Consider the following 24,207-nt stretch of genomic DNA (forward strand, 5'->3'; position numbering starts at 1 on the left):
CTTCCTAGGAGGCCAGCGGGATTCTGGAATCCCCTGAGGTTGTCCAGCTAATTTGCAAAGTGAGACAGAGTTTTATGGAAAAGCTATTCAAACCCAGTGATGCCAAATGCTCCAACAATCTGTCCACCCTTCCCTTCCTCATCTCCCACAAAGGCACACATGGCTGTGCGTGTTTATGCGTGTGTCTGTCATCCTACATTCATGTGGCTCTGGTCGATTTCCCGGTTTGCATGCATTTACTTATTAATGATGATCTAATTTGGAGTCATTGTTTCTTTTCTAACGTGTTTCTTTCTTTTTCCTTAGAGCACTTTCAATGCTTACTGTGTTAGACCCTCCTTCTGAGGAAGGAGGTGGGACTTGATTCCAAAGGTGGGACTCAGTCACTGGACCAAACTGAGGACTAGCTAAAACAGGGGCAGGATGAAAGCAGCTTTCTGTTAGATATGTCCACCAGTGTGCTGTATCAGTTTACCACTGCCATGGCAACATCCTGGAGCTACCACCCCTTTCCATGGCGATGACCCAATGACCCAAAAGCTGCCACCCTTTTCCTAAGATTTTCTGTATATAGTGCCCCTTAGTCTAAATGTAATTGAAAGTAGGTTATAAATATAACTGCAAAACTTCCCTGAGCTGCTACTCTCAGCACACTGCCTATAGGGTAGCCCTGCTCGGTGGGGCCAGTCGTGGGAGTGTCAAAGTTAAACCTGGAATGTTTCCTTCTTGTGGTCTTGGGACATCACCAGGCTCTACCATGCCCAAGAGCCTCCAGATCACTGGGTGGAAATAAAAATTGGATTATGGTGGTCAAATAAAAAAATAATAAAGAGCTATTGTAGAATACTTATGGGAGAAATGGGCAGTGGCCAAATGCTTCATATCCCCTGGGCCCAAAGCCAAAGTCAAGTACAAAGAAGCCAAGGAAGCATGTTGTTAAGTTCCAAAAGTTTGTCTCTGCTTGTTAGAACATAGTGCTAGCAAGGCCACAATCACAGGAACTTATGAAACTGGCCCAATTGCTGCACGAAACTGATATTTATGGTTTCTTTTGAATAAACACAGAAATTGACCCTCCCAGACTTAAAACCTGAGAAAGTTACATTCATCTTATCTGAGTTCCTTTCTCAGGAAACCAACCACCAGGCCTCCTAGATAGTATCAAGGAGCTGAAACTTACCAATCAGTGCCTGTGGACAATGAAACCCTTCACCTGTCATGATTGCCTCACTGACCATGTGCTTCCTACTGACCAGCTCCTCTACCCCTCCCTAATTCCTGTTTCCCCACACATGGTTACCTTTCTTCCCTGCTATATAAACCCCCTAATTTTAGTCAGTTGAAGAGAAGGATTTGAGACTGACCTCCTATCTCCTCAGCTGCAGCACCTGATTAAGGCCTTTCCTGGCAATACCCACTGTTTCAGTGATTGGCTTTCTGTACAGCAAGCAGCAGGACCTAGACCAAACCCCTGGTGTTTCAGTAACACTTAGAGCCTATAGAAACCATTCCAATGTCCCTGTGTCCACAACCACAAAACAAGCTCCCAGGCCCTAGCCAGGCACCCAGCAAATGCAGGTCCTTGGCTATAAGGCAAGCTAAGAAAAAATGCATAATGTAGGTTAGTGTCCCACCGGGTTAGATAAAATCCTAAGTAAGCATCATCTTATCAAAAGAGCCAAAAGAATCATCATCTCTATAAAGAAGGGCAGCAACACACACATACACTCCCTTTTCTTTAGATCATTGTAAGCCTCAAGTTATCATAAAAAATGCTGGTGTGTGTCAGGGGTGTGCTTTGGAGGGAAAATGCCAGAAACGGCTTTGTGATCAATCGTTCATGCCTTTCCAATCTAACTGCCTTTCTCTCTTACCCTTCTTTGCTTCGAGAAGACTCATGACACTAGGTCTCTGAATAGTAATTCACAAGGCAAAATTATTGGCGGCTTTATATTACAACCCATTTTCCTGACTCCTTTGAAGAGTGGGCAATTAGAACCTCAAACACAATTTTTTCACTCTGGCCAATGCCACGTTAAAATGAGCAAAAGGGGGGCAAATGATCCGAACCTTTCTTTTGCAGTCAGTTCATGATGCTCGATTGAAACCTACCAATTACTTTCCCCCAAATTATTCATAAGAGGTAATCAAGGTGGAAGAAAAACCTGAAACTAGGAGAGACAGAAATTGCAGGTAATTTTTCCCAGTGAAAGGGCTTTCTCTAGTTGCCTGATTCTGATGTCCCTATTAGGAGCTGGCTGAACATGATCCATGGTCTCATGACAGATTTGGAGAGACCCAGGACAGCATGCTTTATTCTGCTGCTTTGGTGAGCTCACACTTTCAGATCCAGAGCAAGTGATGGCACTGGCCTTCATCTTCATTTTTAAAATGGCACAAGGGGATCTCTCCTTTCCAGAAACAGGGCAGTCCCTAGAGGCACCTTGACTCTGTCAACCTACACTATCACCTTCTGCTACCACCATGGAAAGGGTATCTCGATGTTTCACTTCTCTTGGGGATTTCCAGAAAAGACAGTCCATTAGAGTATTGTCTTCATGTATTTTAGGAAAATAAACAAGGTCCCCAGCCCCGGGGGCCTTCTTGCTGTGAACATACCAAGCTTGTTCCAACCACTGGGCTTCTGTTCCCGTGTTTCTCTCTTGGCCTGGTATTCTCTTGCTCTAGACATTCTCATCATGATGGCTTTTGGCCAACATCCTTCAGACCTTACTCATGTGCCATCTTCTCAGCCAACAATCTCAATATCCCATTTAAAACATCAACATCCCCTACACCCCCTTTCCTGCTGTACTTTTCTCCATACCTGTACTATATATAGAAGTAAAACCCCAAAACATTTTTCCCTACTCTCATACAAAAATCAACACAGAATACCTCTATGACTTCTGGTCACCAAAATGTATGGGGATTTCTCCCCACCAACATGGAGTGGGGGTAATTCAATTCAATCCTGACACTATCTACCTGGAGGTAGCATCAGATCCCACAGGTGAAGGCTCTGTCCCCAAAGACTTCCCATACCTCAGGTCAATTGCAAGTAGTAGGTTGTCACCTATGCTTCTGACTGATCCACTATAAATTGGGGTTCCCACTAGACCTTTCCTGGGTTCAATTAATTTACTAGGTTGGCTCATAGAACACAAGGAAACACTTCACTTATGTTCACCATTTGTTACAAAGAATATTTTAAAGGATACAGATGAATAGCCAAATGGAAGCAATGCATACGGAGGTTATATGGGAAGGGGACGTGGAGCTTCCATGCCCTTTCCAGGCACACCTCCCGCCAGGAACCTCCAAGTGTTCAGGTATCAGGAAGTCATCCAAACCTTGCCCTTGGGTTTTTTATGGAGGCTTCATGATTTAAGCCTGAATTGTTAAATCATTGGTCCAGAGGTCAGGAGGTAAGATTGAAAGTCCCAACCTTCTAATCATGCTCTGGTCTTTCCCTTCACCAGCCTCCATCCTGAAGCTATCTAGGGGCTCCCAGCCACCAGCCATTTCGCTTCCATACAAAAGATAATCTTATCACTCATACAAAAGATTCTCTTATCACTCCAGAGATTCCATGGGTTTTAGGAACTATATGCTAGAATGCTGGAGGAAAACCAAATATATATTTCACAATATCACAGTATCACTCACTGCTATCTAGTTTCTACATGCTCTTTTTACTTCATTATGATTTCTGCTGCCCAAAGCTAACACGAGCTCTGTGAGGACAGGGGGTTTTGTCTATTTTTGCCTTAGTGTTACTAAAACCATCCTCACAGGGTGAACAAGAATGACAAACCAGGCTTTAGACAGAATTATAGTTAGGCATGACCAGGGTGCTCTGGTGCACTTCAACCCACTTCCCCATAGGGGCTAACTGAGAGACAGGTAGCATGCTGACTACCTGCTCCCCTGTTGTTCCTATAGATAAATCTCTCACCCTCGACCTTTTTATGCAAGAATTGCTTCAGGAATTCAGCAGTTCCAGTGAAAATGGCAAATGCCAAGTGGTCTGAAGATCCCTGCCAAGGAACTGACTCAGCACAACAATGTGGCTTCTTCATCTCCCTGTCCCATAACTTCACCCTTCACTTTTTGACCAATCAGTGACCCCCACACTTTACCCCATTATTTGTCCAGACTCCTTAAAAACCCCATCCTCAAATCTCTTGGGGAGGCTGATTTGAGGTTTCCTCCCATCTTCTCATTCAGCTGCCCTGAGATGATTAAAATCTTTCTCTGCTGCAACTCCTGGTGTTTCGGTGTGTTGGTCTGTTACTGCACAACGGGTCATCCTAAGAGCTCCCTACTCTGCCTGGCACATAGCAGGGGCTCCATCATCTGTCATCCATCATCTATCATGATGTGGGGAATGACAGAGGACAGCAAAGTATGCCCCACTCTTCATGGGGTATACGAAGAAGAAAAGAACGTGGGGCTGGGCACAGTGGCTCATGCCTGTAATCCCAACAGTTTGGGAGGTTGAAGCAGATGGATTGCTTGAGCCCAGGAGTCTGAGACCAGCCTGGGCAACATGGTGTAACCCTGTCTCTACCCCCTCCCCTGCAAAAAAAAAAAAAAAAGTTGAGCATGATGGTGCATGCTTGTGGTCCCAGTTACTCGAGAGACTGATGTGCGAGGATCCCTTGAGCTCTGAGAGGCAGAGGTTGCAATGAGCTGAGATCTCTCAGCTGCACACCAGCCCTGTATCAAAAAGTAGAAAAGAAAAGAAAAGAACTTGGTATTACAGGGAGGAGACAAGGAAATGCGTGGGAAAAATTGGGAGAGGGACTCCCTCTTGGTTCTCAAAACAGAGACACCCAAGTTCAGATAGGTGGCGTTTTTAACTGAACTTGTGAATCCTGAAAACAATTCTTCGCAGACGTGGAACCCAATGAACTCTCAGGGCTGCCCAGGATTTTTGTCAGCCTGAATCTCCTGGCATTCCTGATCTCCAGGCATTGGTGGCATTTGGGATAAGGGACGCTGGCAGGAGCTAGAGAGTTCCTGCTAAGTTCCAGCCACACTGCCTACAAGGAGGCACAATTCCACCTGCGGTTTTTTACAGAGGACTTGGACCACTATGCCCAGCCCTGCTAGAGCTCTTGACCCAATCTGTTGCCCCCACACTCAGATGATCAGTAGATTTTTGATAAGGGTACCAAAACAATTCAATGGGGAAAGGAAAATCTTGATCTCTCACCCTCACACCACACACACAAGTTAATTCAAGATGTCTTACAGAGCTAAATGTGAGGCTAAAACTATACAGCATCTAGAAGAAAACATACAACAATCTCTTCACAACTTGAGAGCAGGCAAAGATTTCTTAGTCAAAACACAAAAGGAACAACTTGATAAATTAAGCTTTATCAAGATTAAAAATTTTCCTCATCAAAAGACACCATTAAATGGTGGCTGGGCACAGTGTATCATGCCTGTAATCCCAGCACTTTGGGAGGCCAAGGTGGGTGGATCACGAGGTCAGGAGATCGAGACCATCCTGGCCAACATGGTGAAAACCCATCTCTACTAAAAACACAAAAACTAGCCAGGCGTGGCGGCACACACCTGTAGTCCCAGCCACTCGGGAGTCTGAGACAGGAGAATCACTTGAACCTGGAAGGCGGAGGTTGCAGTAAGCCAAGATCACACGACTGCACTCCAGCTTGGTGACCAGTCTGGTGGCTGAGCAAGACTCTATCTCAAAAAAAAAAAAAAAAAATGAAATGGCAAGACACAAATTGGTTTTTAAAAAATTCATGGCCAGGTGCAGTGACTCATGCCTGTAATCTCAGCTCTTTGGGAGGCTGAGGAGGGCAGATCACTTGAGGTCAGGAGTTTGAGACCAGCCTGGCCCACCTCTACTAAAAATATAAACGTTAGCCGGCAGTGCTGGTGCATGCCTGTAGTCCTAGCTACCTGGGAGGCTGAGGCAGGAGAATCACTTGAACTCAGGAGGCAGAGGTTGCAGTGAGCCGAGATCGCGCCACTGCACTCCAGCCTGGGCAACAGAGCGAGACTTCGTCTCAAAACAAACAAACAAACAAACAAAAATTCTCAATACATATATCCGACACAGGACTTGTATCCAGAATAAATCAAGAACATCTACAAATCAATAAGACAAATGACCTACTAAAAAAGGGGAAAAGACTTGGATAGACAGTAGATATATACAAATGGCCAATAAGAACAACTAAATGTGCTGAACATCTCAGTCGTCAGGAAAATATAAACGAAAACTACAAGATATCATTTTTTACATGCTGCAAAATACAATGGCTAAAATGAACAAGACTGGCAACACCCAACGTTGGCAAGGATGTGAAACAAATGGAACTCTCACACGCTGCTGGTAGAAGTGTCAAATGGCACAAACACTTTGGAAGATTGTTTGGCAGTTTCTTATAAAATATAAGAATCCTGCATCTGAGGATTCAGCAATTCTACTCTGAGGTGTTTCCTAAAAACAAGTGAAAACATATGTTCCCCCCAAAACCTTATAAACAAATGTCCACAGCAGCTTTATTCTTAAACAGTCCTACACTAAGCATGCAAGAACGCAGTAGGGCTACGTGATCAATCCAGGGAGTGGTTCAACAGAGACTGATGAACAGAGAAACCTTCATAGCAGAAGCTGTGGTCACCAATGAGTGCATTTCTACAGGGCTAAACAGGCAGACGAAGACACAAATATTATGAATCCCAAGCAAATAGAATGCATACAAATACATAATCTGGAGCTGGAGGAAAGGGGGCAGGAAAAAGTGTATTTTTGCAGGGTCAACACAGTTGACCCTCAGACAACACGGGTCTTAACTGTGGGTGCGAGGTCCACTTATACATGGATTTTCTTCTGCATCTACCATCCCTGAGATAGCAAGAGTAGCCCCTTCTCCTCCTCAGCCTACTCAATGAGAAGATGGGCCAGGAGTGGTGGCTCACGCCTGTAATCCTAACACTTACGGAGGCTGAGGCGAGCAGATCACCTGAGGTCAGGAGTTTGAGACTGGCCTGGCCAGTATAGTAAAACCCCATCTCTACTAAAAATACAGAAATTAGCCAGGCGTGGTGACACGCACCTGTAATCCCAGCTACTCAGGAGGCTGAGGCAGGAGAATTGCTTGGATCTGAGAGGCAGAGGTTGCAGTGAGCCAAGACCGCGCCACTGCACTCTAGCCTAAGCAACAGAGTGAGACTCTGTCTCAAACAAAACAAAACAAAACAAAAAAAAGAAAGCAAGTTCTTTATCTAGTTTAAAAAAAAAAGAAAAAATTGACCGGGCGCAGTGGCTCACGCCCGTAATCCTAGCAATTTGGAAGGTTGAGGCGGGCAGATCATGAGGTCAGGAGATCGAGACCATCCTGGCCAACACAGTGAAATGCCGTCTCTACTAAAAATACAAAAACTAGCCGGGCGTGGTGGCGGGGGCCTGCAGTCCCAGCTACTCGGGAGGCTGAGGCAGGAGAATGGTGTGAACCCAGGAAGGCAGAGCTTGCAGTGAGCCAAGATCCGCCATTGCACTCCAGCCTGGGCGACAGAGTGAGACTCCGTCTCAAAACAAACAAACAAACAAACAAGATTGACCCTCTCTCTCTTTTTTTTTGAGATAGACCCAAAATGACAGCATACTCTCTGAATTCAAAGACTGAACTTAAAGAACCCCACAGGGCTTCATCTGTAGGTCTTGCACCAGGAGGCCCTGAGGGCAGCAGTGCCGTCACCCGATGCCTTCATATGCCTAGAGAAATGGGATACATTTTAGCTTAATGAGCTGCTTCTTCCAACAGTTTTATGTAGATAAATGAGAGAATGACTCACAGATCTTGATTTTTTCCAAAAACTGGTTCCTAAACAGTGCATGAGGCTATCATGATGGTTCAATTGCTTGATCACAAGAATATTCCTCCAAAGCCCACAGAAATAATACTCACTTGAGAGTTGCAAACAAACCCGGATATAGCATCAGTGGAATTTCAAGGTAATATAAGGTTGCGGGGTTGGGGTGAGGGATGTCTCTGCTGTTCTTCCTGATTTTAGTGATTCTTTTTTTTTTTTTTTTTTTTTGAGACAGTCTTGCTCTGTCACCCAGGCTGGAGTGGAATGGCGCAATCTCAGCTCACTGTAAGCTCCGCCTCCCGGGTTCACACCATTCTCCTGCCTCAGTCTCCTGAGTAGCTGGGACTAGAGGCGCCTGCCACCACGCCCAGCTAATATTTTGCATTTTTAGTAGAGGCAGGGTTTCATCGTGTTAGCCAGGATGGTCTTGATCTCCTGACCTCGTGATCCACCCGCCTTGGCCTCCCAAAGTGCTGGCATTATCACTGCGCCTGGCCTAGTGATTCTTATTACTTCTTACTTCAAACCCTCTCTGCAATCATTAATCCTCCATTCCCCTCTGCAAACAGGGTTACAATCATTTCTACTCTTCTTGAATAATGAATTTGTTCTAAACATTCTTAGCATCTTAAGTGGTCTGTACTGCTGCTCCTTAAATTTCTATTTGGAAGATAAATGGAGAATGCTAAATGTCAGCGTCTAAGTGATTCTTTCATCTATGATAGCGAGAAATGATGGTCCTGGGATTTAACAAAGAAGAAATTCCTATTTCATGTATCAAGGGTTTCTGCTTTGGTTTTGGGTCTGTTAGTCTGACTCTTTGAAGCCTGGGAGCTGTTCCTATCTCTAAAATGGATCTTGAAAAGACAGGGACTAGTTTTTCATGACCCTGTGGGAGATCTGAGATCGGAGGAGAGGTCCTAAGAAATATTAACTGTAATGAAACCATCCAAGAGTGGCATCACTACTTCTGTGTTTACACCCTTGGTTCTGTCCATGTGGTTAATTGAGGCACTAAAGTAGCAAGCAATGCTTGACCTTCGCTGTGGAGGTCAAAGACATCTTAAGAAAGGCTGCCTGAACCAACTTAAAAGGTCGAGGATTCTCTAGACAGAGGGAATATTCATGATTAATAGGCAAGAAAATGTGTTTGAAATGAGGCATTCTTTACGGAACCACAAGTAGCCCCCTGTGACTGGAATGCAGGGTGTGTAGGGGGAAAATTTTGTAAAGATGGAGTTACAAAGACAGGCATGGGACAGATAATATAAGCTTTTCAGGTCATTTTAAGGACTTTGGACTGTATCCTACAACTGCTGGGATTTTGAAACTCTAAATAGAAAAATTACCACGTTGATTCTGCAATTTTAGAAAGTCCACATTCATAGCAGTATGATGCTGCACTAGAGATAAAAAGTATATTAATCCTGAAATCCAATGGCATATGCTTTGGAGCCTTCAATGCAACCAGCATAAAGGTAAATTGGATATTTCTAGAATGATATTCACCACTAAGGATCAGTATTACGGAGAGAGATTCATTAAAAACATGTATGACATTCTCTCTTCATTTTCAAAATGTCAAAGATGACATCTGCCTCAACGCCAAACCTACTATTTGAAGATAAAACATACATATCACATACATTTCACATAATGAAAACGCAGGGAGTAGTACTGGGGTTATCATTCAAATCAGTCTGGTATACGTTAATTAAAATCATAGGGCCCTCTGACTATGTGATTATAACCTCATCTTCACCAATCTGTGTTCCATAAAATTTCTGTGAGATAAAAACAGATGAGAAAAACTGATTTCCATAAACAAGGATGTTTAGAAGCTTCTGTTTACAGCCAAGATGTAGCAACAGAGACTGGGTTTACCCTCCCACCTAAAACAACACAGACAAAATATGCATACAAAAATAACCATTTCAAGGCAGTGGGAGACAGGCAATAAGAGACAGTGCTCTCTGAGAGACAGAAAACAAATGAGGTAAACCCTGTGATTGTTCCAGCTTGCTGCCTTGAGACAGTTCCCAGGTTGCAGAGCAAGGACTAGGGGCATCAGGTAGAGCCCAACAGACTTCCTAAGTGGAGGGGACAGAGCTGAAGGTCAGGGAGAGCAAGGCAGTCAGGGTACACAAGACAACGTCAGAGAGGACAGTATTACACAGAGAGAGAGAAAGCCAGTTATGCAGAGGGCACCCCTCGAGGATCCAACAGAGTACTTAGTGCACGCATGGAGGAAAACTCCCTGAGGTTGGAGGAAAACAGTTTGAAAGGATTCGAGGAAACAGGTGCAAGAATAGTGCCTATTCCTACCAGTCTGATGTTGGTTAGAGTACCCAGAAGGGTCCTGCCTAAGTAGAGGGGATTAATCAGCCCTAGACTCACCACAGCTCAAACTCCACCTAATCGATCTCAAAAGCAACCCAATGGGATCAAATTATTTCTAAGTAACTGTGTTGCAGGACAAAGCCCAAGAACATTCATAAAAATACAAATGTGAGCAAGGTAGGATCCACAATGTCTGGCATCCATTCAAAAATTAATGGACATTCAAAGAAGCAAGAAAACTGAAACCATAGTGAGAACAAGCAATCAAAACCAACTCAGAACTGACAGATGTGAGAACTGGAAGACAATATCGTGAAAGCAATTATTACAATGGCATTCCCCATGTTCAAAATATTAGATATAGGAGTTACAAAAATGAATTACATTGATGCCCTAGATATAAAAAAGGACACTCTCTGATATTTTAAAAGTACACTAGAAAGTATGAATGGAAAACTATATATTGCAGAAGAAATGATCAGAGGACTTGAAAACACAGCAGTAGACACTATCCCAAGTGAAACACAGAGAACATAATTTTTAAAAATGAACAAAGCATCAGTGACTTGTGGGACAACTTCAAGCAGCTTAATGCATATGTATATGGAGTCAGAACAGTAGAAAACATATTTGAAAGAATGGCCAAATGTTTCCAAATATGATGGAACTATTAAACTCACAGATCCATGATGCTGAATAAACCCGAAGCACAGGAAACAGGAAACTTTCCCAAGGTGCACCATAATCAAATTGTTTGAAGCCAGTGATCAAGAGAAAATATTAAAAGTAGCCAGAGACAAAATAGATACATTCCATACATACATACATTCCTTATGTACACAGGAAGAGCAATAAGGATGACAGCATATGAAAAGATGTTCAACATCATTAGTCACTGGGGAAACGCAAATTAAAACTAAATGGCTGTGGCTCATGCCTGTAATCTCAGGGCTTTGGAAGGCTGAGGCAGGAGGATTGTTTGAGGCCAGAAGTTCAAGACTGTCCTGGGCAACATAGCAAGATCTCAACTCTACATAAAATAAAAAATTAGCTGGATGTGGTGGTGCCTACCTGAAGTCCCAGCTACTTGGAAGGTTGAGGTGGGAAGATGGCCTGAGCCTGGGAGGTTGAGGCTGCAGTAAGCTGTGATTGTGCTACTGCACTCAGCCTGGGCAACAGAGTAAAATTCTGTCTCAAAAAAAAAAAAAAATTAGCCAGCTATGGTGGTGCATGCCTGTAGTCCCAGGTACTCACAAGGCTAAGGCGGGCAGATGGCTTGAGCTCAGGAGTTTCAGGCTGCAGTGAGCTATGATCACACCCCTGCTCTCTAGCCTAGGTGATAGAGGAAGACCCTGTCTCTTAAATAACAAAACAAACAAACAAACAAAAACCACACACATATATAGAAGGAAACACCATTATACACCCATTGAGATCATTTTTTTTTCTTTTTTTGAGACAGAGTTTCACTCTGTCTCACTCAGGCTAAAGTGCAGTGGCACAATCTTGGCTCACTGCAGCCTCTATCTACCTCCTGGGTTCGAGTAATTCTCCTGTCTCAGCCTCGTGAGTAGCTGGGTCTACAGGTATGTGTCACCACACCCGGTTCATTTTGTATTTTTAGTAGAGATGGGGTTTCACCATGTTGGCCAGGCTGGTCTCGAACTCCTGACCTCGGGTGATCCACCCGCCTCAGCCTCCCAAAGTGCTGAGATTACAGGCGTGAGCCTCTGCACCTGGCCAAAGATAAAATTATAAAGACTGACCATACTAAGTGTTGGGGAGGATATGGAGGAGACGGAACTCCCAGACGCTGCTAGTAGCAATATAAAATGGCAAAAGCACTTCGGAAGACAGTTTGGTAGTTACTTAAAAAGTTAAGACATACACCCACCATATGGTCCATTTCACTCCTTGGTATTTATCCCGAAAAAAGACATATGTCCACACAAAGACTTGTACACAAATATTTATTGCAGCTTTATTTGTAATACCCTCAAACTGGAAACAACCAAAATGTCTGTTCAGCAAGTGAATGGATAAACAAATTTGGTATATCCATACAACAAAATATAGCTTGGAAATAAAAAAAAAAAATTAACTTGATTGTGCTGATGGTTTCCCAGGTATGCACATATGTCAAAATTTATCAAAATTGTACCATTTAAATGTGTGCACTTTTTGTACATCAATCATACCTCAGTAAAACTATTTAAAATGTTTGAAAAATGCTGGGTTAAATAATTTTAAGTAAGTTTCTTTTCTGTAGGATTTCCAGAGCCTCTAAATGTTAAATGGGTATTATTACTCTGCCAAAAGAGAATATGATATATGTCATTTCCCAAACTTATTCTTCCACAGAGCCTTTTAAAAATTTTTATTTCTTTTTTACTAAGTATTTCATAGAGCTGGCATTCCATGGAACACGTTAGAAAATATGACAAAATCTGTTCTTGATTTGGAAATTTCTAAGTGGCAAATGACAAGAAGACACCTTTAAATTGTCTTCAAAACAAGACAGTTCCTCATTTTATAAAATCTGCTCTAATACATGTGAAAACATCCCAGTTGCCTGAATAAATGTGTGTGTTTGCCTCAGAGGCTGCAGAATTTCTTTAGCTTTTTTTCGGCAGCCACAGATTGGGCTTGTTTCTTTTCTTCAGTTTCTACTAAATATGAAGGTGTTGGCTAGGATTTATTCGTCTGTTTTATTTCTCCATCCCATGGACATCTGCTAGAGGTGGTTGTTACTGTTAACAATACTACTACTAAATTACTTGAGCACTCCAGAATATGACATTCTGGGGAACCAATTAAAACAGATGCTCTTTCAGCCAGCAGGCGTGGATTACTCCTGCCTGTAATCCCAGCACTTTGGAAGGCCGAGGTGGGTGGATCACCTGAGGTCAGGAGTTCAAGACCAGCCTGGCCAACATGTCGAAACCTCATCTCTACTAAAAATACAAAAAATTTTAGCCAGGTATGGTGGTACACGCCTGTAGTCCCAGCTACTTGGGAGGTTGAGGCAGAAGAATCGCTTGAACCTGAGATGTGGAGGTTGCAGTGAGCCAAGATCGTGCCACTGTACTCCAGTCTAGATATCAGAGTGTACATACTCCTATATCTAAAAAAAAAAAAAAAAAGCTCTTTCAACTTACTTTAGGAGATACAATACACGCATGCACAGTCCAAGACACAGAGAAGAGAAATGCTCAGAAAATCCAAGTACGATAATGAGGAAGCTTTTTCTGAACTCAGCAACTATCACAGGACATTGTTAACTTCCCACTCTCTTCAGATTTTCGTTGACTACCTCAGGACCGACTCCAAGAGTTGCAGCCCTACACAGATTTGTCTTTAAACCACAGAATTCAGCTGGCCTGCTCTGCCACTTTATTCATTCAAGCCACTCTATGCAACTGTTTAACCTAGTAGTCTTGAGTTTCATCTGGAGCTCTAATCACTGGCAAGGAAAGTAACACCTGACTTCAGCAGTATTGGGTCAACTGCTTTTCTCAATTAAACTCTCACAACCTGCTTGAGCGAGAGAATGCTTTTGTTTGTTTGTTTGTTTTGTTTTTCTGAGATGGAGTCTCACTCTAGCTTCCAGGCTGGAGTGCAATGGTGCAATCTCAGCCCACTGCAAGCTCTGTCTCCTGGGTTCAAGCGATTCTCCTACCTCAGCCTCCCCAGTAGCTGGGATTACAGGCGTGTGCCATGACACCTGGCTAATTTTTGTATTTTTAGTAGAGATGGGGTTTCATCATGTTGGCCAGGCTGGTCTCGAATTCCTGGTCTCAAATGATCCACCCACCTCAGCCTCCCAGTGTGCTTGGATTACAGGCTGAGCCACCATGCCAGGCCGAGAAAATGCTTTCAGGTGGAATTATCATGAGGGTTCATCACGCAGTCCTGCATCCTTAAGGCATACTGGCTTAATATAAGCATGGGCACATGCAAGTGGAAAGTGCATAAAACACGGCCAAGTCTGTATTCTAAGCAGAGCAGGCCTCCTACTGTTAACACATGTGCACTGGAGTCTACCTACCCTCGCAGGCCTGGATGTTAGTATAGCTCTGTTTTCTCAGTATGCTTCCTGTTCAAATCCTCTGTAACCACAGATGGCTGCTGCCAAAAACCTGGATGAAAATCACAGAGATGACCCAGTGCGACGCCATCTTTATGACTGAACCAATTGAGGTACCTTCTGAGTAGTATTTACATGGCGCAAAACATGCTCAAGCATCGCCAATACTGAAGCTTTTCAAGGTTTCACAGCAGCAGAAGCTAGCCAGTTAATTACAGGGAATCTGGGAAGGCATCTAGTCTCTGTTCTCCCAGTGGATTGTGACTGATTCAGGGGGAGGTGACTACAATTTCTGAGGCTTGACTGATAAATGACCGAGGAATCCCATTCATTGGTAAGGGAGAAACAGCCAATAAAAATGTGTTCTTGCCTCATCAAAAAAAACTTGGTCCAGTGGAAAGCCATGAAGATGGCCATTATACACACCTCCATCCCTCCTTATTGTGGAGGGAAGGGGATGCAATCTGTATAATAACATAGTTTGAAAACTGAAGTTGGGCCCAAGTAGGGACTGGTCTTTAATCCAATTCTGCCCATAGAAAGGAGAATCTGGGCTGGGTGCAGTGGCTCAAGCCTGTAATCCCAGCACTTTGGGAGGCTGAGACAGGTGGACTGCTTGAGCTCCGGAGTTCGAGACCAGCCTGGACAACATGGCAAAACTCGTTCTTTACATAAAATACAAAAGTTAGCCAGGCAGAGTGGCGTGCACTTGTGGTCCCAGCTACTTGGAAGGCTGAAGTGGGAGGATTTCTTGAGCTGAGAGGTCAAAGCTGCAGTAAGCTGTGATTGCACCACAAAACTCCAGCCTGGGTGACAGAGTTAGGCTCTGCCTCTAAAAAAAAGAAAAAAAGAACACTTATACAGGACCACAGTGCCCCTAGGCCTGCTAGGCTGCCTCAAGCCATGTTGGTCTTTGCACTGTTGCCCAGCCACTTGCAGGAGCAGTGCACTATTCTAAATTTCATTTCAGACAATGAATCCTCAGAACGTTCATCCCTTCCATTCTGTTCTTTACTGCAGTGCAAGGCTGTGGCTCGGAAAGTCTTTAGTTTGGAAGATATCTAGCCCCATTAAAACTGCAGCAATTATGACTACCTGGAGGTGAATAATCTCCTCTTGGCTTTATTTAATGTTCAATACAAAGAAACAGTCACCCCATTAAATTTACCTGTGCTGTGTCTCACTTTGGATTTTTCAGGTAGTAATTGGTTCTAAACTATCATGTTCAGTAGTATCTTAATGACCAGACTATATTGCTATGGTGAGACAGACTGGCAGGAAAGCTCTGGGATCTATCTTGAACATTAGAGTTTAATAAAAAGGAAGGCATGAGATAAACTGAAAAATATAAAATAGGAAATCACTGAAGCAGCATTCTGCATTCTTTTTTTTTTTTTTTGAGACAGAGTCTCCCTCTGTTGCCCAGGCTGGAGTGCAGTGGCCAGATCTCAGCTCACTGCAAGCTCCGCCTCCCAGGTTTACGCCATTCTCCTGCCTCAGCCTCCCGAGTAGCTGGGACTACAGGCGCCCGCCACCTCGCCCGGCTAGTTTTTTGTATTTTTTAGTAGAGACGGGGTTTCACCATGTTAGTCAGGATGGTCTCGATCTCCTGACCTCGTGATCCACCCGTCTCGGCCTCCCAAAGTGCTGGGATTACAGGCTTGAGCCACCACGCCCGGCCCATTCTGCATTCTTGAATAGAAAGACTGGAAACCTTAAAGCTACTAAGTCTTTTCAAATGGATAGCTCTAATGTAACTCCACCCAAAATCACAACAGAATTTTAAACCTGGACAAGGGGACTCTAAAGCTCATCTGAACAAAGAAAAATGCATAATGGGAAGAACTCATCATTAAATATACAGTAGTAATAATTAAATGAGTCTTTCTTACAGTAGGATACTTAACTTTCTTCAGATGTATCATCACCTTCAAAGGCCTGTTTTGACAAAGGAGCTAGAGCACTTGAATGCCTTGTGTTTATGTTTGTAGAGTACCATCAAAACACAGTAATTCTTATCCACTTGTGTCAAGGACTTCTGATGATACTTGGAGGTTATCAAAATGGAAGATTTCCTGTGGACTAGGATTTGGATTCTAAAATCAGCTTATAGGTTTTCCCTGCAGCTCCAGACAGCTATTCCTCAGTTTCTGCCTCCTCTCTATATTTGAATTAAACAGCTTGCTGTGAAGCTTGGAACGTCAATGCTTTCTGCATACTCAACTCCAGTTTCACATTTTTGCAAATCAAGCATTGGTTCTGTGCAGCTGTGAGTCTATTCCAAAGCCAGCAATAATGTGATCAGTAATTTTTTACAACTCTCTAATCTTGTAGGCTACGGGCTCACCTCTTGCAATCACCTAGTTCCCACCTAGACCCATCCTGCATTCACTGAAGATTCCAGCAGCATTATTCAGGTGCCACTACTCATGTAGATAAGCCATCTGCCTCAGCTCCAGTGAACCTGTCCTGTACACCATCTCAACCAACTAATCCCAAGGGCACTACTTATAACAGATCTACCTCTAAAATCTCAATGGCAGGCATTCCAGGTGTTGAACCACCTGCCTGCTATACTTATTTCCAGCTCCTTCCTTGTGAGTGCTGGATCCAGTTCTTCTTTGGTACCGCTGGCACCTCTGTGCCATTGGCCCAGCCACTTTTTACTTCAACCTCCCACCTATGTCCACTCTTCCCCCCTCACCAAGCAGTGGCCCTCGCTAGAGCCACCCTCTAGCAAATACCTACACATATGCCTACTTAATGCCAACTCTCCCTCTATTCAGCACTTGTCTCCAAAGAGTTGAATGTAATTGGAGAGAAACCTACTGCCATGACGCATCTCCAGCATTCTACTGAGACTGCTCTTGTCAGGGTCACCACTGGTGCCCATGTGGCCCAATCCAGTGCTCCCATCTCAGATCTCATCTTGCTCATCCTCTCAGCATTTCTTTCACATGTCTAGTCAGTTCCCCTCTTTCTGAACATCCCTCATTTGGCTTCCAAGAAACCTTTCTCCCCCAGAATTCCTGCATCCTCACTGGCCACACCTCTGCTGGATTCTGTTCCACTTCCCGATTTCTAAATGGAGGACCCTGGTGCTCGGTCCTCAGTGCTGTTCGCTCTCCTGCCTACACACACTCCCCTAGGCCACCTCAACCCACCTCATGACTTTCATCATTCCCAAACTTACATATCCCACCCCAATGTCTTCCATGAACTCCAAAGTCATGAATCCATCCACATACTTGACGTTACCACTTGAGTATTCAGAGGCATCTCAGACACAGAACTTTGGTGCTTCCAACCCAAACTTGTTTTTCTCCAGCCATTCCCTGTAAATCACTCAATTCCAAAGCCTAAGAATCCTCCTCCTCCTTTCTCCTTCTCTCATAGTCCTTACCTATCGGCAAATCCCATCAGCTCAACATTCAACTCCGCCACTCTTCTGCAGCTTAAGCTATCCTCCCCCACTACAAACGCATCCTCCAAAACTGCTGTCCGCCAGCTCCCAGAATCTCTTCTCCACATAGCCACCCAAACAATACTTTAGAGCTCGGGTCAGCTCATGGAGCTCCCCTGAATAAAGCCTCCTGATGGCTTCCTGTCATATTCAAATTGAAATCTGAAAGTCCTAGTAGTCACTGCCCACTGGGACACTTGCTGGACACCAGCCTCTTGACTGTCTCTCAAATACACCAAACACCTACAAGCTCCAGGGCCTTCTCACAGATGCTCCCTATGACCCAGATGCTCGTTTCTGACTGGGGTGCTCCCTCCTAGGGTGCTCCCTCTGACCAGGATACTCTCTTCACAGACACTCTTGGCATTTTCTCTTTCACATCTTTCAGGTCTTTTCTCAAAACCCACCTTCTTAGAGGGGTCTTCCCTGACTGCCTGATCTAAAGAAACAGCCCAGTCACACTTTCATCCCAGCACTCTGCTTTTCTTTTTCCCTGTAGAGCCAGATAACATTACATTATGTATCTTTGTCTATTATCTGTCTCCTCCACCGGACTATAAAGTCCTGTGAGGGCAGGAGCTTTGTCTTTTTGGGTACGCTGATGTCATCCCAGAGTTCAGGATAGCACGAAACACACACCCTCAGGTAAGTGAGTGAATGAATAAATGGATCAGTTAATGAATGAATGAATGGATCAACTGGCCATCAACTTCAGTGGAAAGCTGGACCCCTGGAAAAGTCTACCTCCTCCAGTCTGTATCAGGAAGGGGCTATGCAACAGGGCAGAGAAAGTGCATCGAAACTCTGTTTTCAAGCCAATGGGTTCAACCACACTAAGGAAACAGCCGCAAAGACGAGGAGCACTTCTCCCGAGGGCTCTGTCTTCTTCCTGTTTCATCTGCATCATCTTTCTTTAGCCTGTGTATGCAGTAGGTGGCTTTGAAAGGCAGAGAAAAATGTCAGAATGCAACACTGCACAGTTCTTACTGCATTCAACAGTTTCCCATCTTCCGTCATAACGAGAACAGTCGCTGCCACAGCTATAATTTTCTGTTTAGGTAACATCTTATTTGCATGCTGAAACCATGTCCTTTTTCCTATTACTGATGTAAAAGATTGCTTATTTCTAATTAGATTGCAAGCACTCAGGGAATTCAAAGAGCAGAAAATATGTCAGGAACAATTTACAAATTGTGGCTATTTGCGTACATGCTTGCCTGGACTCCAGCAAATTTAGAAACGAAAAAAAAAAAATTGCTTATTAAAAGTGCCATCTCTCCTCAGCAGATCTCTGCTTCTATTTGTTCTCCCAGTCCTAACTAAATACAAACCTAAACCCTAAGTGTGAATGTGCTTGTGAAAAAAGTACCTTTCCCCACCTCTCAACTGTTTTCAGTGGGAATTTAGAAGTGAAATTTTCCCCACGGCTCCCATCCTGCCTTGGAAACTCTATTTCTCTCACACTCAAGTCATTATTTCTAAAAACAAAACAACAAAAAGAAACACACATTTTTCTGTTTTTGTGAACTGAGATGTCTCAAGAGCTAGAAAATTCTTCCCAGAGTTGTATGAGTTGGGACTGAATAATTATTCCACAGATATTAGGACGAAGATATCGTGTATGAGGTGGAGAACCTTTATACTCAAAATAAAACCCTGAGTCTAAACTTATTTTGTTCCACATTTAAAGCTCGATTAAATTATAAGAAACTTGAAGATCTAAAATATGCCTTCTATTTCTTTGTATCTTGCCACAGTGCTAAGGAAGGAACAAACATACAGAACTTTCAACATATTAATTTTCAATCCAGGAACCTTCACAGATGTGAACAAAGCCACTCAAAAGAGCCCAAACACATGGCTCTACCTGTTCCCAACAGATAGGGTTAGTGGTTGGTTGTCAACAGTTGCCTGCATTTATCTCCCAAAAGGCCTTCTGGAACCTCTTCCCTAACCCAAATAGAGATGCTTCTAAACATTTTATAAAAGCACAATCTTTTCAGAGTCCCCTGCAACAATACCATTTTCCTACTCGATCAGCTCTAAGCTTATTTCATTCAAAGTAAATGTTGAGGCCGGGTGTCGTGGTTCACAACTGTAATTGCAGCACTTTGAGGTAGGAGGATCACTTGAGGCCAGGAGTTCAAGATCAGCCTGGGCAACACAGCAAGACTCCATCTCTATAAGAAGTGAAAAAATTAGCCAGGCATGGTAACATGCACCTGTAGTCTCAGCTACCTGGGAGGCTGAGGAGAGAGGATGGCTTAAGACCACGAGTTTGAGGCTGCAGCGAGCTATGATTGTGGCAGTACACTCCAGCTTGTGTGACACAGCAAGACCCTGTCTCTGAGAGAGAGAGAGAGAGAAAGGAAGAAGGAAGGAAGGAAGGAAGGAAGGAAGGAAGGAAGGAAGGAAGGAAGGAAGGAAGAGTAGAGTAGAAGTAACTAGGTACAGTTGCAGAGACATGGTGTACAGAGGTCAAACATATTCATAAAGAGGCCTCAGAGTCAAGCAAAATTCTACTATTGCCCAAATAAACTCTGACTCTCAATACAGGGCAAATCTCTATTTGCCCATTTGAAAAGGGAGACTCGACCAATGTGAATTTATAAACGTTTAGAGTTGCAGATATAGATATCAAATATCTATTAGCCATACTGAAATCATTAATTTAGTTACGGATGTGTATTTAAAATAAAATATTATATAAAATATATTACATGGCTAGATGCAGTGACTCATGCCCGTAATCCCAGCACTTTGGGAGGCCAAGGCAGGTGGATCACCCGAGGTCAGGAGTTTGACACCAGCCTAGCCAACATGGTGAAACCCCATCTCCACTAAACATACAAAAATTAACTGGGCATGGTGGTAGGTACCTGTAATCCCAGCTACTCGGGAAGCTGAGGCAGGAGAATTGCTTGAACCTGGGAGGTGGAGGTTGCAGTGAGCTGAGATCATGCCACTGCACTCCAGCCTGGGCGACAGAGGGAGACTCCATCTCAAATAATAATAACAATAATCATACATTAAATACAAATACTGCTTTTACACGTTCTCACATTTCACAAAAAAATTTGATTCAATCTCTGCTTCTTTGATGCTAGTGTTGTTGCATTCATAAGAGATGCTTCTTGACTTACCAATTTTCAACAGCACACAATTTTTACTTCCATCTAAATTAAGATTCAGCTGTTTCATAATCTGCATGATATTGTCACTTGTAATTTTATCCTGAGCCACAAAGACTCACTTTCACGGCAACAGTTTTTCATTTTGTTTGCATTCATCCTATAGGAGTATTAGTGATTTGCACTAGGAAACCACGTGCTGTACTGAGTAGCATGGCTTGAGTATCATGTAAGGAACAATGGATTCTGACCCAGTGAAGGGCTGGAAGCAAGAAAATGCACGGAGTCAGGTGGGTGAGAGATGGCACAAAATCAGAGGCAGGGCAGGGTGCGGTGGCTCACAACTGTAATCCCAGCACTTTGGGAGGCCGAGGCAGGCAGATCACTTGAGATCAGTAGTTCAAAACTAGCCTGGCCAACATGGTGAAACCCGGTCTCCACTAAAAATACAAAAAAATTGGCTGGGCATGGTAGCAGGTGCCTGTAATCCCAGCTACTCGGGAGGCTGAGGCAGGAGAATCGCTTGAACCCAGGAGGCGGAGGTTATAGTGAGCCGAGATCACACCACTGCACTCCAGCCTGAGTGACAGAGCGAGACTCCGTCTCAAAAAAAAAAAAACCTAAACAAACAAACAGAAAAACACCAGAGGCAGAGGAATGCAAAAGGAGGCTGTTGGTACAGTCCCAGCAAGTTATAACTAGGGATTCAACTAGACCAGTCATAGTAGGAAGGGATTCAAGAAATATTTATGAAGCAAAATCAGCAGGGCTTAGTAACTAAGTGGATTTGGGGGATTAGAGAAAAGGAAGAGAGAGAAATGATGCTGAGGTTCCTGGCTTGAGTGGCTGAGTAGATTGGTTCCATTAAATTCTTCTGGGTATGAGTAATACAGGAGACAGAGAAAGCTGAACTTGGAGAAAAAAGCTATCAGGTAATGTATTCTATTTCAGACCCACTGAATACAAGTGGCTGTTGGACAGATAAGCAAAGCTATCTGGCAAGAGCAGGGGGATTTGATTCTCACGTTTAGGAAAGAAAGCTTGGCGGGAGAATCAATTTGGGAGCCTGAGCCCCTAAATTCTAAGTAGAATTGTGAGTCTGGGTGAGATTCCAGGAAAGAATGCCAGGAAAAAGCAGATTGCTGATGAAATATAGAGGGACAGAAAACTAATTTAATGGATAGGTAAAGAAAGAGAAGCCCAAAGGGGGACTGGTAAGATGTCAGCAGAAAGGAAGGATGAGAATGGTTAACCACTGCAACTGTACTGAGAATTTCAGCAAAATCACGAGTCATGATTTTCCACTGGATTTGATGTTTAGTGGGTCGTCGATCAGGAGGGGGTGGAAAGTGAAGAAATGCAAACAGTTCCCATGTACCTCTATCTTCCAAAGCTTTGTTGAAAATATAAGAAAAGAAAATGGGTATCAGGTAGAGGGGCGGTGGCAGGGCTGAGGGAAGACTTTTCCAGATAAAAGATATATGAGGTCGGGTGCAGTGGCTCACACCTGTAATCCCAGCACTTTGGGAGGCCAAAGTGGGTGGATCACCTGAGGTCAGGAATTCAAGACCAGCCTGACCAACATGGCGAAACCCCGTCTCTACTAAAAATACAAAATTAGCTGGGCATGGTGGCACATGACTGTAATCCCAGCTCCTCAGGAGGCTGAGGCACGAGAATCGCTTGAACCCGGGAGGTGAAGACTCTGTCTCAAAAAAACAAAAACAAAAAACAAAAAGCAAAACTTATTAGAGCCCAGAATAGATGTCAAAGAAAAACACAGAATCTCCTCTGAGCATCTTAGAAAAAAAAAAAAAAAAAAAAAGATAATTATCTTTCTGGGGTAGAAAAAGAATAAAGAGAAATAGATTAAATAATATTGTATGGATTGTTCCAAACTGAAGAGTCTATTTCCCCACTGATTTGAGGTAATTTTTTGCCTGTCTTTTCTAAATGAGCAGGAGACTAAATTGAATCTCTTGGTTCCAGGGCTAAAAGACGCTATAAATTTCTGTTGATTCTAGGTGAGATAACACAACGCAGAAACAACTGATCCACAATCCATCCAGTAAGCTGGATAATACACGATTTCTGAAGTTTAGAAAGAGAGTGGTGAGACACTGTTCAGATTTGATGGCCATTTCCCGCATAACTCCTTCCTCCAACTGACTTGTTGGATCCAAAAGACAAACTGGAGGGAGTGAGGGAAGGGAATGAATGTAGCTCGTCACTCATTGCCAGCATCGATGTATTTTCCAGGGTAGGTTCTCCAACAGGCAATTATGCTAAATCAATCATCAGGAAATGAGGTCTTCGTAATGATAGCTATGACTTTGATTTCAAATACTGTGCCAATCAGAATGAGGGCTTTTGTTCCCTTGTCAAAAAGGATCATTCATACTAAGCTCTAACTAAACAATACCCCCTACCCATTTCCCCCAAAAAGAAGAGAAAAGAAAAAGGGAAATGAAGCCCAATACTATCGAATGAAAATATATGGACCAGGGGCCAGGGGCGGTGGTTCATGCCTGTAATCCCAGCACTTTGGGAGGCTGAGGCAGGCAGATTGCGAGGTCAAGAGTTCGAGACCAGCTTGGCCAACATGGTGAAACCCTGTCTCTGCTAAAAATACAAAAATTAGCCAAGCGTGGTGGCACATGCCTATAATCCCAGCTACTTGGGAGGCTGAGACAGGAGAATCGTTTGAACCCAGGGGATGGAGGTTGCAGTGACCCAAGATTGTACTGCTGCACTCCAGCCTGGGCGACAGAGCAAGACTCCATCTCAGGGTTAAAAAAAAAAAAAAGACCACAGACCACAGAAGCTCAATATAACAGTAAGTTCCTTAGCTACCTATACTGTACAATTTGTTCTTTAAATCTCATTCCTGCTAAATCACCTGAGAATCCTATGTTGGAAAACCTATGCTCTTCCCAAGTTTGCAGGCCAAATTTAGGGTTTTAAAAAAATGGGGGGTTGGGGAGGGCCTTAATTTGCTATCAAAACCCAAAACACACAACAACAGAAAAATAAAGGTTAGAACAAGTTTAAAAGAAGATCTGGTTCTAGACCATGATAATGTCACTATTCTAACAGGGTCCTAGGAAGAAGAGGCCTAAAGACACCAAGGAGGCTGCATAAGTCCCATTGTTGGAGAGAAAGTCCGTGAGTTCTCTTAGGCTACTAAGGCACTTACCACCCCAATAAAAATACTGTTTTCCTTTTAGATATGTCCTCGATGTCTGCCATATACCAGGCACTGTTTGTACCAGGTGCTAGGGATATACAGACAGGTGCTATATGGCATCTGAACTTGAAGAACCAAG

The 24,207-nt window shown here is 43.5% G+C and overlaps 1 protein-coding gene across 7 annotated transcripts in view; it reads right to left on the reverse strand.

Annotated features, from left to right (window-relative positions):
- Positions 1–24,207, reverse strand: part of SLC39A11 (solute carrier family 39 member 11) — a 453,549-nt gene that overhangs the window by 229,262 nt on the left and 200,080 nt on the right. The gene's annotated exons all lie outside the window — the stretch shown is intronic.

Source organism: Trachypithecus francoisi, unplaced genomic scaffold (assembly GCF_009764315.1).
Source record: "Trachypithecus francoisi isolate TF-2019V2 unplaced genomic scaffold, Tfra_2.0 Lachesis_group20, whole genome shotgun sequence".
NCBI classification, from domain to species: Eukaryota; Metazoa; Chordata; class Mammalia; order Primates; family Cercopithecidae; genus Trachypithecus; species Trachypithecus francoisi.